This window comes from Schistocerca americana, chromosome 3 (assembly GCF_021461395.2).
Source record: "Schistocerca americana isolate TAMUIC-IGC-003095 chromosome 3, iqSchAmer2.1, whole genome shotgun sequence".
Lineage (NCBI taxonomy): Eukaryota > Metazoa > Arthropoda > Insecta > Orthoptera > Acrididae > Schistocerca > Schistocerca americana.
The window spans coordinates 699,697,505-699,710,110 of record NC_060121.1 but is presented as its reverse complement, the minus strand read 5'-3'; the positions used below and the strand labels follow the sequence as shown (position 1 = coordinate 699,710,110).

General features: G+C 42.4%; 1 non-coding gene across 1 annotated transcript; it reads right to left on the bottom strand.

Moving 5' to 3' along the window:
• Positions 1-8,293: 8,293 nt before the first annotated feature.
• On the bottom strand, positions 8,294-8,402 carry LOC124608710. Its single transcript, XR_006979310.1, has one exon. It is a non-coding gene; the product is annotated as a U6 spliceosomal RNA (small nuclear RNA).
• Positions 8,403-12,606: the final 4,204 nt, after the last annotated feature.

The window sequence follows — 12,606 nt, the reverse complement described above, 5'->3', positions numbered from 1 at the left end:
CATCTTTTCTTTATTTGTATGTGAGGAATGTTTCCTGAAAGTTTGGCCGTACCTTTTTGTAATACCCTGAATAAAACAGAATGATCAGCGGCAGAATTAAAACTTTGAAATTAATTATAGTCATTCTTTAAGCTTTATTCTATGAATTGGTTTAATATAAGACGAATTTACTAATTGATGAAACTTTTCTAATTGTATCTGCGGAGCACACTGTGACATCTGCAGCAATTCTGATTAATAAATCGTTGTCAAATTCAATTGGATCGGGTTACTAAGAACGCAGGATTCTTTACGGACATATTGTTACTCTTTATAAAATCCAGAAACTGAAGAGAAACTCAACACTATATAATATGTTTGTAAGATTTAAGGCATACAGGAAACATCTGAAAGAAGAGAACACAGTTATTAGATAGTTTCGCATGGTCGCATCATATTTCACTCTCCATGGCATAGCCACATTTACTGGCAACAATAAAATTATAGCGAGTGAGGTAACCAATAGACGTTAGCAAAATTAACAAGAGCAGACTGTGTGCAAGTGTCTAGGGATAGCAGCTTATACTGGAAGTGAATACATATTTATTTTCTGGGTGTATTCCAATCTCTGTCTTCCCTACACTTTTTACGCTCTACACCTCTCCCTAGCATCACGGAGGTTATTCCCTGATGTCTCACACACGTGTCCTGTCACCCTGTCCTTACTTCTTGTGAATGTTTTCCATTCGTTCCTTTCCTCGCCGATTCTGCGGAGAACCACCTCCACGTAATTTCCAACGCCTTCTGTGTATTGGCCTTGTAATCAACTTGGATGCATGGGCTGTAAGGCTGATTGTGCGATAGTTCTGGTAATTATTTGCCTTTACTATCTTCGGGATTGTGTGGATGATACTTTCCCGACCTATGATGGTATGTCTCCAGATTCATAGATTTTACGCACCAAGTTGCGTAGTCACTTGGTTGCCACTTCCCTCAATGATTTAAGAAATTCTGCGCTATTTGACCGATTTCTTTCGAAGCAATATTAAACTTTGATTCTAAAATTTGTTCCCCTATGTCTTCCATATCGACTCAATTCTTCCTCAGTCACATCATCAGACAAGTCCTTGTAGATGCCTCCAATGTACTCTTTCCACTGTCCACTCTCCCCTGCGCTTAACACTGGAGTTCTCTTTTGCACAGCCGCGCGGAGTGGCCGCGCGGTTAGAGGCACCATGTCATGAATTGCGCGGCCCCTCCCGCCGGAGGTTCGAGTCCTCCCTCGGGCATTGGTGTGTGTGTGTGTGTGTGTGTGTGTGTGTGTGTGTGTGTGTGTGTGTGTGTGTGTGTGTGTTGTCCTCATCGTAAGTTAGTTTAAGTAGTGTGTAAGTCTAGGGACCGATGACCTCAGCAGTTTGGTCCCTTAAGAATTGACTTTTCTGCTGAATCATTTATTGCTACCTCCGTTTCTTTATCGATTCCTTCTCATTTTTCCTGTTCCTGTTTCGCCTTGGCTTCTCTGCTCTTCCTGTTTGTATTTCGATACTCCTGACTTTCCCTGAACATTTTTGCACTTCCTTCTTTCGTCGAGCAACTAAAGTATTTCTTTTGATACCCAAAGTTTCTTCAACGTTACCTTCCTTGTAACTATGTCCGTCCAACCGCTGCGATTGCTACAATTACGTTCGCCTTACAACATGAAAAAAAAAAAAATAATGGAGTTCACAAGTTGACATTTCCTATCCACGTCTGAAAGCAGGCTCAATACACGACTGGCTAAAACAATTATCGTACGTTAATAGGGCGTATTCAGTCAAATGCCGCACTAGTCGCGAGTGTATTCGTGTAAAGAGACTTATGACAAAAAAAATGGTTCAAATGGCTCTGAGCACTATGCGACTTAACTTCTGAGGTCATCAGTCGCCTAGAACTTAGAACTAATTAAACCTAACTAATCTAAGGAGATCACACACATCTATGCCCGAGGCAGGATTCGAACCTGCGACCGTAGTGGTCGATCGGTTCCAGACTGTAGCGCCTAGAACCGCACGGCCACTCCGGCCGGCCAGACTATGACACAGCAAGGCTCTGGGAATGCAGGAATTTTCGGCGAAATGCACTGATAAATTCCTCTCGTGATAGTAGCCGAATGATGTCTTCTTCATTTCGGGGCGACGTTTCGACAAGTTCGTTACTTCTCATTTTCCGGCAAATTCAGAAGATGACAAAAAGCAACTTGTCGAAACGTCGCTGCAAGACGAAGATATTATTCGGCTAATTTCCAGATGGATTCAGCAACGACGCTTTTGAATTCTCATTTAAAATTTGTGTATTTTCCATGCACATGTCTGGTCACTGAACTCCAAGTATACTTTTCAATGTTGTTTCACATATTAAGAGCTAGATGTGTCTCCGGGTCCACAATATTCCTTTAAACTTTTTTTAATGACAATGATATATAATGAGGCCACCAGACCGATACAGAGGTGCCGTTTCAAATTGCACTAGAGATTTAGAGTTTTTTCGACAGCTGAAGGAACGGCATAAATCCACACAAAACGTCAGGTTCTTATGCCGCCCATCTGCATCACGTCTTACAGTCTCAAAAGTTCGTATCAGAACGAATGTAACACACAAAACCATATTATTTTTAGTGCAAGGAAATTTGAATGCATAAAACAGACTAGTAGAACTTTGAGAAATGGTGCCACGTTCAATAGTTTTAGAAACGCATTATCTTTACACAACTTTTTCCATACTAAAGAAAATTTTATAATCTTTGTGCTGCCCTGCACTGTAGTCTGTTACCGAGTTGGTTAAGATACTGGACTCGTACTCGTAAAGATGGGAGCGGTTCATATTCTGTTTTGATTTAGGTTTTTCGTGGCTTCCTAAGGCAAACACCAGGATAGTTATCTGAGTCATATTTATGATAGTTAACGCTGTTTAAAAGACGGTATGACCTACTCCGAAAAAACGTCGAGAGCCACGAAGAAACTGAAGATTAGAGTTTTAAGCTAATATTACGTAGTAATTCGGCAGGAAATGATCTAATAAGAGACAACTTTGCACATTCCTTGAAGAGCATTCTTCCTGCTTCAAACGAAAAATACAGACACATGTGCGCAAGAAGACTAAGACGTCGGTGTCTTCTATCGATAGACATTCGCAGCTGTCAGAATTTTGTGGAGCCAATCGTTGTCACTAATTTAGCGTCGATAATGATGACCGATACAGGCCACGTTGTGTTCCTTAATGCACGAGCGAAAAAATTGTCAAACTCCGAAAACAATGTTCGTTGTTGGCTAAAATCTAACACTGTTAACCAAAATATAAGTTCTTTAAGAAAGTGGTATCAAGAAATAATACACCGAAAATTCCGTATTCCTCTACTAATGGATAAAATAAGAATCTAAGGAAAAATATAATAAAATGATAAATCACCAGACAGGGAAATCGAATTCCACGACAGCTGAGTTCAGTCACACCGGATAAATATAATGAAAATGAACAGACTCAAATGATGTCAATAACCCTCAGCTAAAGTCTATTTCTTGCTAATTTATGACATATCTTAAGCGTCAGTTTGGACACGGACGTCTGAACCGGAACCTTACCACGCTTTAACACAGAGGCAGTATTAACGAAGCATGGCATTAACACTCGTACTACAAAGTAATATTTTCATCACGGTGCGTGCATCGTTACTAATTAACTTAGGATAGAGCAATTAGTAATAGATAACACATTCGTTACAAAGATTTTCTGTCCACGACAGATGAGTTTTGGAGTTACTACTCCGTACCGATGGGATATAGTTTGGTTTCAATTGTTCAACTGCCGGCAGTTTATCACTTGCATTATCCACTACGTATCCGTCTTACGCGGTGAACTACATCAGTGAAAAGGAGTTTAAGTCAGTATGCAGATGGTTTTCGTTCTGTCAGTCGAGACTATGGAATGTATAATAATGCGTGACAACTGTAGCAGGCGAATAATTACAATCAGGTTCTATTGCCTGGAAAAAATGGAGTTATGCGTCACTCATGGCAGAGAGACTACAAGATTACAATGACTGAAGATGGTGTGCTTGAGACTACTATATCACCTTAATATCAACATTGATCACAAAAATGGCTCTAAGCACTATGGGACTCAACTTCTGAGGTCATTAGCCCCCTAGACCTTAGAACTAGTTAAACCTAACTAACCTAAGGACATCACACACTTCCATGCCCGAGGCAGGATTCGAACCTGCGACCGTAGCGGTCTCGCGGTTCCAGACTGCAGCGCTTAGAACCGCACGGGCACTTCGGCCGGCATTGATCGCATTCATGTAGGTTATCATGGAGCGTGAAGTATACAAGAGAAATCGATTTGAATTATCTGGCATTGCTAAAATCTAAGGAAATGTGATATACCTCACAAAGGATTTAAAAAATACCATGCCTCATCAAATGACTAGCTCCTCGGCAGTATCATTTTTTCATTTGGGAACAAGGTGTCGATATTGACAGTTTTTACATCTGAATCACAGTTTACTCTCTGAATCAACAATGTAATAAAATCTCTGTATGTCCATCTTTTCAGAGATGGTTTCGAGATTCGGCTGCTCGGTACAGGATGTCAAATCAAACATATTGCAGCAGTCTAATTTCCGAACTTATTTTATTTGGCTACCAGTTTCGGCGATTTTCTACGTCATCTTCAGGCCCACTGACCGCCGTCTAGGAAGATTCCAATCTCGGTTCCTGTCAAAATAGGGGCCACCATTCAAATACTGTTGTCTGTAGATATCAGCTTGATACAGCGACCACTTCAACCATCATCTGCCGACTCTGCTGAATCGGCAGATGATGGCTCAGGTGATCGCCATATCAAGCTCAGTGAAAAATCAAACCTGTGTTCGAGACAGACCCTAAAGGATGTATTCTCAAAACAAAATGCGAGAAAAATTGCAGTAAAAGGTACTAAAGGGAAAGCTAATGATCAGCGGAGGGTTCCACAATGAGCATCCATAAAAATAGCACGACAGAAAAATCTGTGAAAAGAAGTTAAAGGTGCTAGCGTTATGTGCATGGTGGTTACTTCAGTAAAAGTCTAGGTGCCATACAGTTTGTCATATAAAGTTCGTTTCACATGTTCTGCATCAAAACTTCAAGATCCCAATCAAGGGAGAATAACAAATGCCACCTTCACAACGAATTAATGCAATTAGAAGAAAAACAAATATACCAAATAAAATTCAAGTTTTCTGATGAAAGAAAAGTCACATCGGAATACGTAAAAAAGTCTTAGCACGCAGACAAAGTAATGCGGAGTAACACATAGTTTCCTCTAGCAACAGAGTCTGTTCAACAGAAATAGTCCCTCGTCAGTGTCATTAAGACATTGATCCTACAACATCACAGTTCTCGGCTTGTAGCGCAATGTGGTTTGGACGCTTCTCCAGGCCAGTGGGCGATAGATACCCTGTCCACCACACGCACGCTGAAACTACAAAAGTAAGAAGAACGGGTAGATCCCCTTCATCACTTTAATTCATACTTTCGGACGAGGTAATACTAAGGCAACAGAAAGTGTATCTGCGCATAAACAACAAATTGCAACTCCAAAATCAAGAGAAGTCGTTCACACAGCTAGCAACGCCTATGTGTAGGTCATACAGTATGTTCGCAATGGATCTAGAAAGACAAGTCTATATGGATTGTGGAACAACCTCTGACTACTTTATTCTGCTCTGTGAGCTTATTTCCGTACATTTACGTTTGTACTCCGCATTTCATCGCACAGTATGCAGCGGAGGGTACATGGTGTATGTACCAAGACCATGTTCTCCCCTTCCTATTCAATGCGCGAAAGGATTATAGATACCTATCTATGTAGCTCTGTATTTTTCTTCTTTTACTGTTGTGGCCATAATACGAGTTGTACGCTGCAGGAAGTAATATGTTTGTTGACTCGGGACAGCGGAGTTTTGAGAGTAAAATTCTTCACAACTGGCGGATTCTTTCTTGTAGCGTCTCTTACATAAATTTGTTGAGTATTTCTTTGAGGGCCTCACGCACACTATATAAACTTGTGACAAACCGTGCAGCTCTTTGGACTTTCTCTACTCTTCCCTTATTTCAACTTAATAAGGATCACACACTGATGGACAACACGCATACAGAAGCTTATCTGATGCTCCGATACTATAAAACATTACTCAACGTCGTAAAACTGTTATATTTCAGGTAATTCGGTCATAAAAGACAAGACAAGGCAAAGCTAGAACATTCGTTTGTTGTAAGGTCTTTAATAGAGTCACAGGATCCCCTTCAGCAAATAATGACTAAACGAGGATAAGCTCTGCATCTTTTGGACGTCACAAGAAGCTTGTACAACTGCACACAAATAATGTTACAAATAAAAAATCTACTGTCTGAAGAAATTTCTGTCATCCGTGCAGAGCATCAGGGCCGTAGATTGCCCCTACACTTTTTTTTTATACCTACGTATACGGTATAATTAGAGGCAATAACCAGAGCAAACGCAGAAATTAAAACAAATGACAGAAGACGCTTAAATACAATGTTGTCTGTTAATAATCGGTCTACTACTAACCAAACTGAGGATGATATTCGGCAGTCTGGGCACCATCTTCAGCAGATTTGCTCTTTGTTCAACATGAAAGTCTCTGCGCAAAAAACCAAGAGTGTGGCTTTTAGAGACATATCCAATCCGAACTAAAGCAATCCTTGATAACAGATATATTGAGCAAGCGTCTCACTTTAAGTACATAGGCTGTGGCGTAACTTATCACAATGATCTCGATTTCGATCACAAACTGAGTAAGCAATGGACCATACGTGGAACAGTTCGAAAATCATTTAGGAACTCTAAGAAACACAACAAGGAAATTTTATGAAGTGACGACTGTTTTGGTTTACGATACAGAGTCACGGTTAACGAGTGGTAAAGATCTTAGATATAACAATCAGAAATGCTCCACGAGACTCGATAACTTTAAAAATGACGGTGTGCGGAGAGAACTGAATAATTTTAAAATAGATGAGAGAATCAAGGAAAATAAAGATGGCTCTCACAGCTGAATGCAAGAAAGTTAAATACCAGAAAAGACCGTATTTGGGAGGAAGAAAATTCAAATCCCCGTCCGGCGATGCGGATTAGGTTTTCTGTGATTTCTCAAAGTAGCTCCAGGCAAATGCCGGGATGGTTCCTTTGAAATGGGCACTGCCCGTTTCCTACTCCATCTTTTAGTATATTCCGACCCTTTGCTACGTCTCAGTGACTGCCCTGTCGATGGGATGTTAAATTCTATCTTCCTTCCGTAGAGGTTTTATCGTACAGACCGGATGATTAAAGGAGACACTGACAGGCCAAAGGAACGTTGGCAACAACTTTCTCTGTGAGCGGAACTGGTGAAGTACCTACTTCCTGAAAGAAGATGCAGAAGAAAAGTCTTCATTTGTGTGGTCATATTGTCAGTAGCTGCTTTACAATTCCTGGAGGTATTTTGTTCCATCGTTCCAATTACATGAAAATGTATGTTTTTCTCAACAGACGCATATCGCTTTGCTGAAGTGAAGCATAATCAGTGGTGGTGGTTTCTCCTTCGTTTTTCGCCTTCATCAGGAAATGCCATCTGCTAACACTTACTCCGTATCTTTCTTCGTTAGGCCCTGATACTTGTCTGATTTTACGCTTTTTTGCAGAACTGTGCATTTTTATGTGTAGCACAGCACGCTATTTCGTACAACACGTACGAAAAAGTGTGGTGTGTTAAACGCAAAAAAATGCACACTTCTACAAAGCAGCGTACAATCAGACCACAACTATCAATGTCTAACGAAGAAAGAAACGAAAGGCGTGCTAGGTGGCATTTCCTGATGAAGGCGAAAAACCAGGCACAAATGACCACCACTAATTACACTCTACTTCAATAAAGCGATAAGCGTCTAATAAGGAGAAACATGTATTTTCTTGTCGTTGTAAAGGCGGAACAAAAATATTCTCAGAAGAGAAGTCATTCGTATGAAGCACGTAGAGCTGCAGTGGCTCGACATTTATGTAAGGAGAAAAGGGGAAGAGAACAGAGTTGCATTATTTTCAAAAACTGATAAAATCGCCAGAACTAAAACCACTCAAATGGTTCAAATGGCTCTGAGCACTAAGGGACTTAACACCTGAGGTCATCGGTCCCCTAGAACTTAGAACTACTTAAACCTAACTAACCTAAGGACTACACACACATCCATGCCCGAGGCAGGATTCGAACCTGCGACCGTAGCGCTCGCGCGGTTCCAGACTGAAGAGCCTAGAACCGCTCGGCCATTTTTGCGTGTCATCCTTGCGCAGGGTCCAAGCTAATCTTCTCTGTATCGTTCCAATTTTAGTATATGTACCGCCGAAGCGTGTACAAAACCACCCACAAATGTCGCATTTGCGTACGATGACCAGGTACGTAACACGCGCCGAGCTAAGTTTGCACGGTTTGAGAGAGAAAGAGCGCTGTGGCAGCACCACCCACTCACCTGCGAGTCGAGTGCGTCAAGTGAGGTGAGGCGAGGTGGGCAATTGAGGCGCCGGTGGGTGGTTTGGCGCGACGGCAGCGCACGGGCCGGCTCACTCGTCTGCCGCTGCAGGTCAGCGAGAGATGAACGCCGCAGCCGCTGAGGCTGAGGCACCCGTGGGTTGGAGGCAGCCGCTCATTTGTTCGGCGCCGCAACTCGTTCCCAGTGCGCCGCGGCGCGCGGGGGCGCCGCCGGCCCGGCAGGGTGGCTAGTCTCCGGCCCGCACAACTACCACACTGCTGCCGTGCTTGCCGCCACCGTACGACGGCACGAAAACAACTATCTCCAGCCTTCCTCGTAACAAGTTATGTCCCCTGCGGATCAACTCGGAAGCTGTGGGAACTCCATTAGCCACGTGACTAGGTACAGCGACGCTCTAGTTCAAACTGGTGCGCGTTATTACTTGAAAGTGCAAGCAGGACACTACTGTCACCGAGTCGAGGGTAACGTTCGATTTTTTGGAGTCCTCATCGAGGAGGCATGACATCAGACATCGAACGATTTCACAGATGGGCTGTACCACGTTGGTACAGACCATATAAAAGAGTAACGGAAATGCTCGGCTATCACAAAGCGGAATCTTTGGACAAAATAACCACGCAGTTCTCTCCGAAACCGTGCTGCGCAAATTTAGAGAAACTGTATTCGAAGAAAACCTGGCGATCATTATACCGGATGATTCAAAAATACAGAACAGATTTCAATTCATTATTACGGAAAAACTATGAAAGATGGAAATACGTTGTGCATGTCTGTGGCTAAACGGAGGTTCACAGTTTCAACAAGTGCGCTGTTGTGTATTTGTAGCAACATGGCGACCACATCACAAGACAAATCACTTCGTGTCTTGCAATTTGCGCGAAGTCAATCCATTACATTCCGCCGTCGATTCACCAAGTAGGTGCCTCTGCTCAAACACATTTACGACTGGCACATAAAATTCTTGGACGTCTGTTGCATATGCGAAGGAAAGAGCACTGGTCGGCCACGTACTTTTGATGGAAATATCGAGCGTATCCGAGATACTTTCACACGAGCCCTCCGAAGTCCTCAAGACGGGAGGCCAGAAACTTCAACTACCTCAAACAACGGTGTGGCGTGTTCTGAAACGACTCCCGCATATGAAGCCTTACTTGTAGCAGTGAAGATTCCAATGATTTAATTTTTATGTACAACGGCGCCCAGTGTCACTGTCACCTTGAGGTGCGGCGTTATCTTAATAACACCATGCTATAACATCGGACTGGAAGAGTTGGACAACAGGACCTTTTTCATTACTTCCGCCTTCCAGGTCACCAGACCTCACAACCGGCGATTTTTTTCTGTGCGGTACATAAAAGACGAAGTCTTTGTTCTACCGATGGCAGCTACTCTTCAAGAGCTGAGAAATCGAACTGTTGAAGGAAGCTGTCGATTCAGTAAACAGGGACCTGCTGATCCGTGCGAGGAATGAAATGGACATCTGTTTCTACGCTTCTCGAGCAAAGCACGGTGCTCCTGTTGAGCGTGTGGTATAGTGTCTGTCCGAACATCTGTTCTGTGCGTAAAATTCATGAGAGTAAGTTAAGAGAGATTAGGGCGCGATCTGAGGCATATCAGTCATCCGCGAATGGAACAGGAAAGAACATCGATAATATTAGCAGGCTGTATCCTCCTCCATGCAACGAACAGTGGTTTGCAGAGTATATACGCATATGAAGATGTAAAGTGATTGTGAAAAACGCCTTGCATTGTAAACAGAAAAGTTCACGGAACGTGCAAGCGAAATACTAAAGCTACGTAAGTCGATAGTTTGTTAATTACGGCACAAAGGACACGATGCTGAGATGAGTTAACTGAATATTTACTTCGAAGTAAAAGCAGCCAAGTATACACAATAAATATACAATTGACGATATGGATAAATGTGTTATTCAGAGACAATTTATGTTGGATTATGAACAATACAAGGAAATACCAACTGTGTGAGAATATGGCAGTTTATTTCACACAGAACTTTAACTTCACGGCTAGCAAAGAACCTCTGAAAAGGAAAGGATGCAGGGTCGGGGATGGTGGTTAGAGAATGGACTGAATACTGATGTGATTTAAGGTGCTAGTTATCTCATCCTAAGGCCGTTCACTTTTATAGGCCTTCGTTCAGGAGATATCTTCTGCCAAAAGCGGACGATATTTCTTTACTACTCATTAAAATAGCCCCAATTTACGAAACAGCGAATATTCTATGTTAGGCTCCAGTCTGAAATTTACGACTTTCTACACAATAAGGTTATGTAATTACGTGTGACGCCCTCTACGTATATGACGGAAACCTATGAAAGCACAATATTAATGCCCAAGGGGGCCTGGGTTCGATTCCCGGCAGGGAACTGGGTGTTGTGTGTCCTTATCATTTTCATCATCACTGACACGCAAGTTGCCGAAGTTGCGTCAACTAAACAGACTTGCAATACGGCGCCCGAACCCCGTAGGGGATATCCCCGCCAATAAATGCCGTACGATCGTTTCAATGCCAAGCAGAATCAAGTAGCATCTTTGTGAATGACCAGGAGAGTAAGAGCAAAGAATTTAAAAAATGCAAGAAAAGCCTCTAAAAGAGTCAATACTGTTTTTGGTCAAATTAAATGTGGCACAAGCACCAACTGCGTATGTACGTAATATTTTTATCGTGACCGGATAAAATTAGATCGAGATTTACGCATGAGTAAAGTATATTTCCTAGGCTATCTGATGAAAACGTCAAAGAAACTAGATTTCAAAGTAATTTTTTACGTCACCGAAAACGAAAACTCGTGCGCAATGAAAATTTCAATCATACACTGAGCTCAGCTGAATGAATTGCAGGCGAAACTTTCAAAGGTATTAGTGTCCATTTTTTAGATCGCCATTTTTAAGTTATCAGTCCAGCTGGTAGGAAGCTGCCCTTCATATTTTCCTATCTTGTGCTGATATTTCAATCGCAACGTAATTATTACATCTATAATCTATAGTCCGCATTACATATTCTAATATTCATGACCCTCCACTGTTCCTTCCAGCGCGTCGATGCCTTAGTAGTAGTAGTACAAGACATCCCATTAAGCTGTCTCAAGCTGTCCCTTCTTCTGCAAAGGGTCTCACACAGACTTGCTTCATCGCCTATTCTTTTTAATCCTTCCGTCATTTCGTACTTTATCGGTACAGTTAATTCTGAACATTCTTTTACAGCATCCCATTTCGAATGCTTCCTGTTTCTGATTCTGCAGGCAGAAGAATACGAGGTTTTGTGCGTAAACTTTGAAATGTCTATAGGGGCAATAGACGTCACGGAGTTTACTAATGAAATTCCGAGAGAATAAGTTTTGGGAAGAGTCGGATAACATATTAGTTTCCTCCCATATACAACTCGCACGATGACTACGACGAGAAAATTCGCGAAATTAGAGCTGAAGAGCTGATACAGAGGTTTATCAACAATCATTCTTCCCACGCGCCATTCGCGAAAGGAACAGAGGATGGGGGGGGGGGGGGGGGGGGAAATCAGTTAGTAGTACCCGAATTACCCTCCATCATCGACTGTCAGGTGACTTGGCGGAATACTGAAATAGATGTAGATGTCTCTGAAGATTCCCTTCCTCCACCGCCAACAGGTTATTTTCCCTTCGAATCAGAAGTGGTGAGTGATGAATACTGCAAGCGGTGCATCTACATAGCTACTCCGTAAGCTACCGTTCGGTGCGTGGCGGAAGGTACCAAGCACCAGTCATTTCGTTTCCTGTTCGGCACCCAAATAGAGCGAGGAAAAACGACTATCTATATGCCTCCCTAAGAGCCTTTATTTCTTGTATCTTATTTCCGTGATCCTTGAGCGAAATGTATGTTGGCGGCAGCAGAATCGCTCTGCAGTCGGCTTTAAATGCTGGTTCTCTAAATTTTCCCAGTAATGTTTCGAAAAGAACGTCGCGTTCCCTCCAGGGATTTCCATTTGAGCTCCCTTAGCAGCCCGGTAATATTTGCATGTTGTTCGAACCTACCGGTGACAAATCTAGCAGCCCGCTTCTAAATTTTTTCA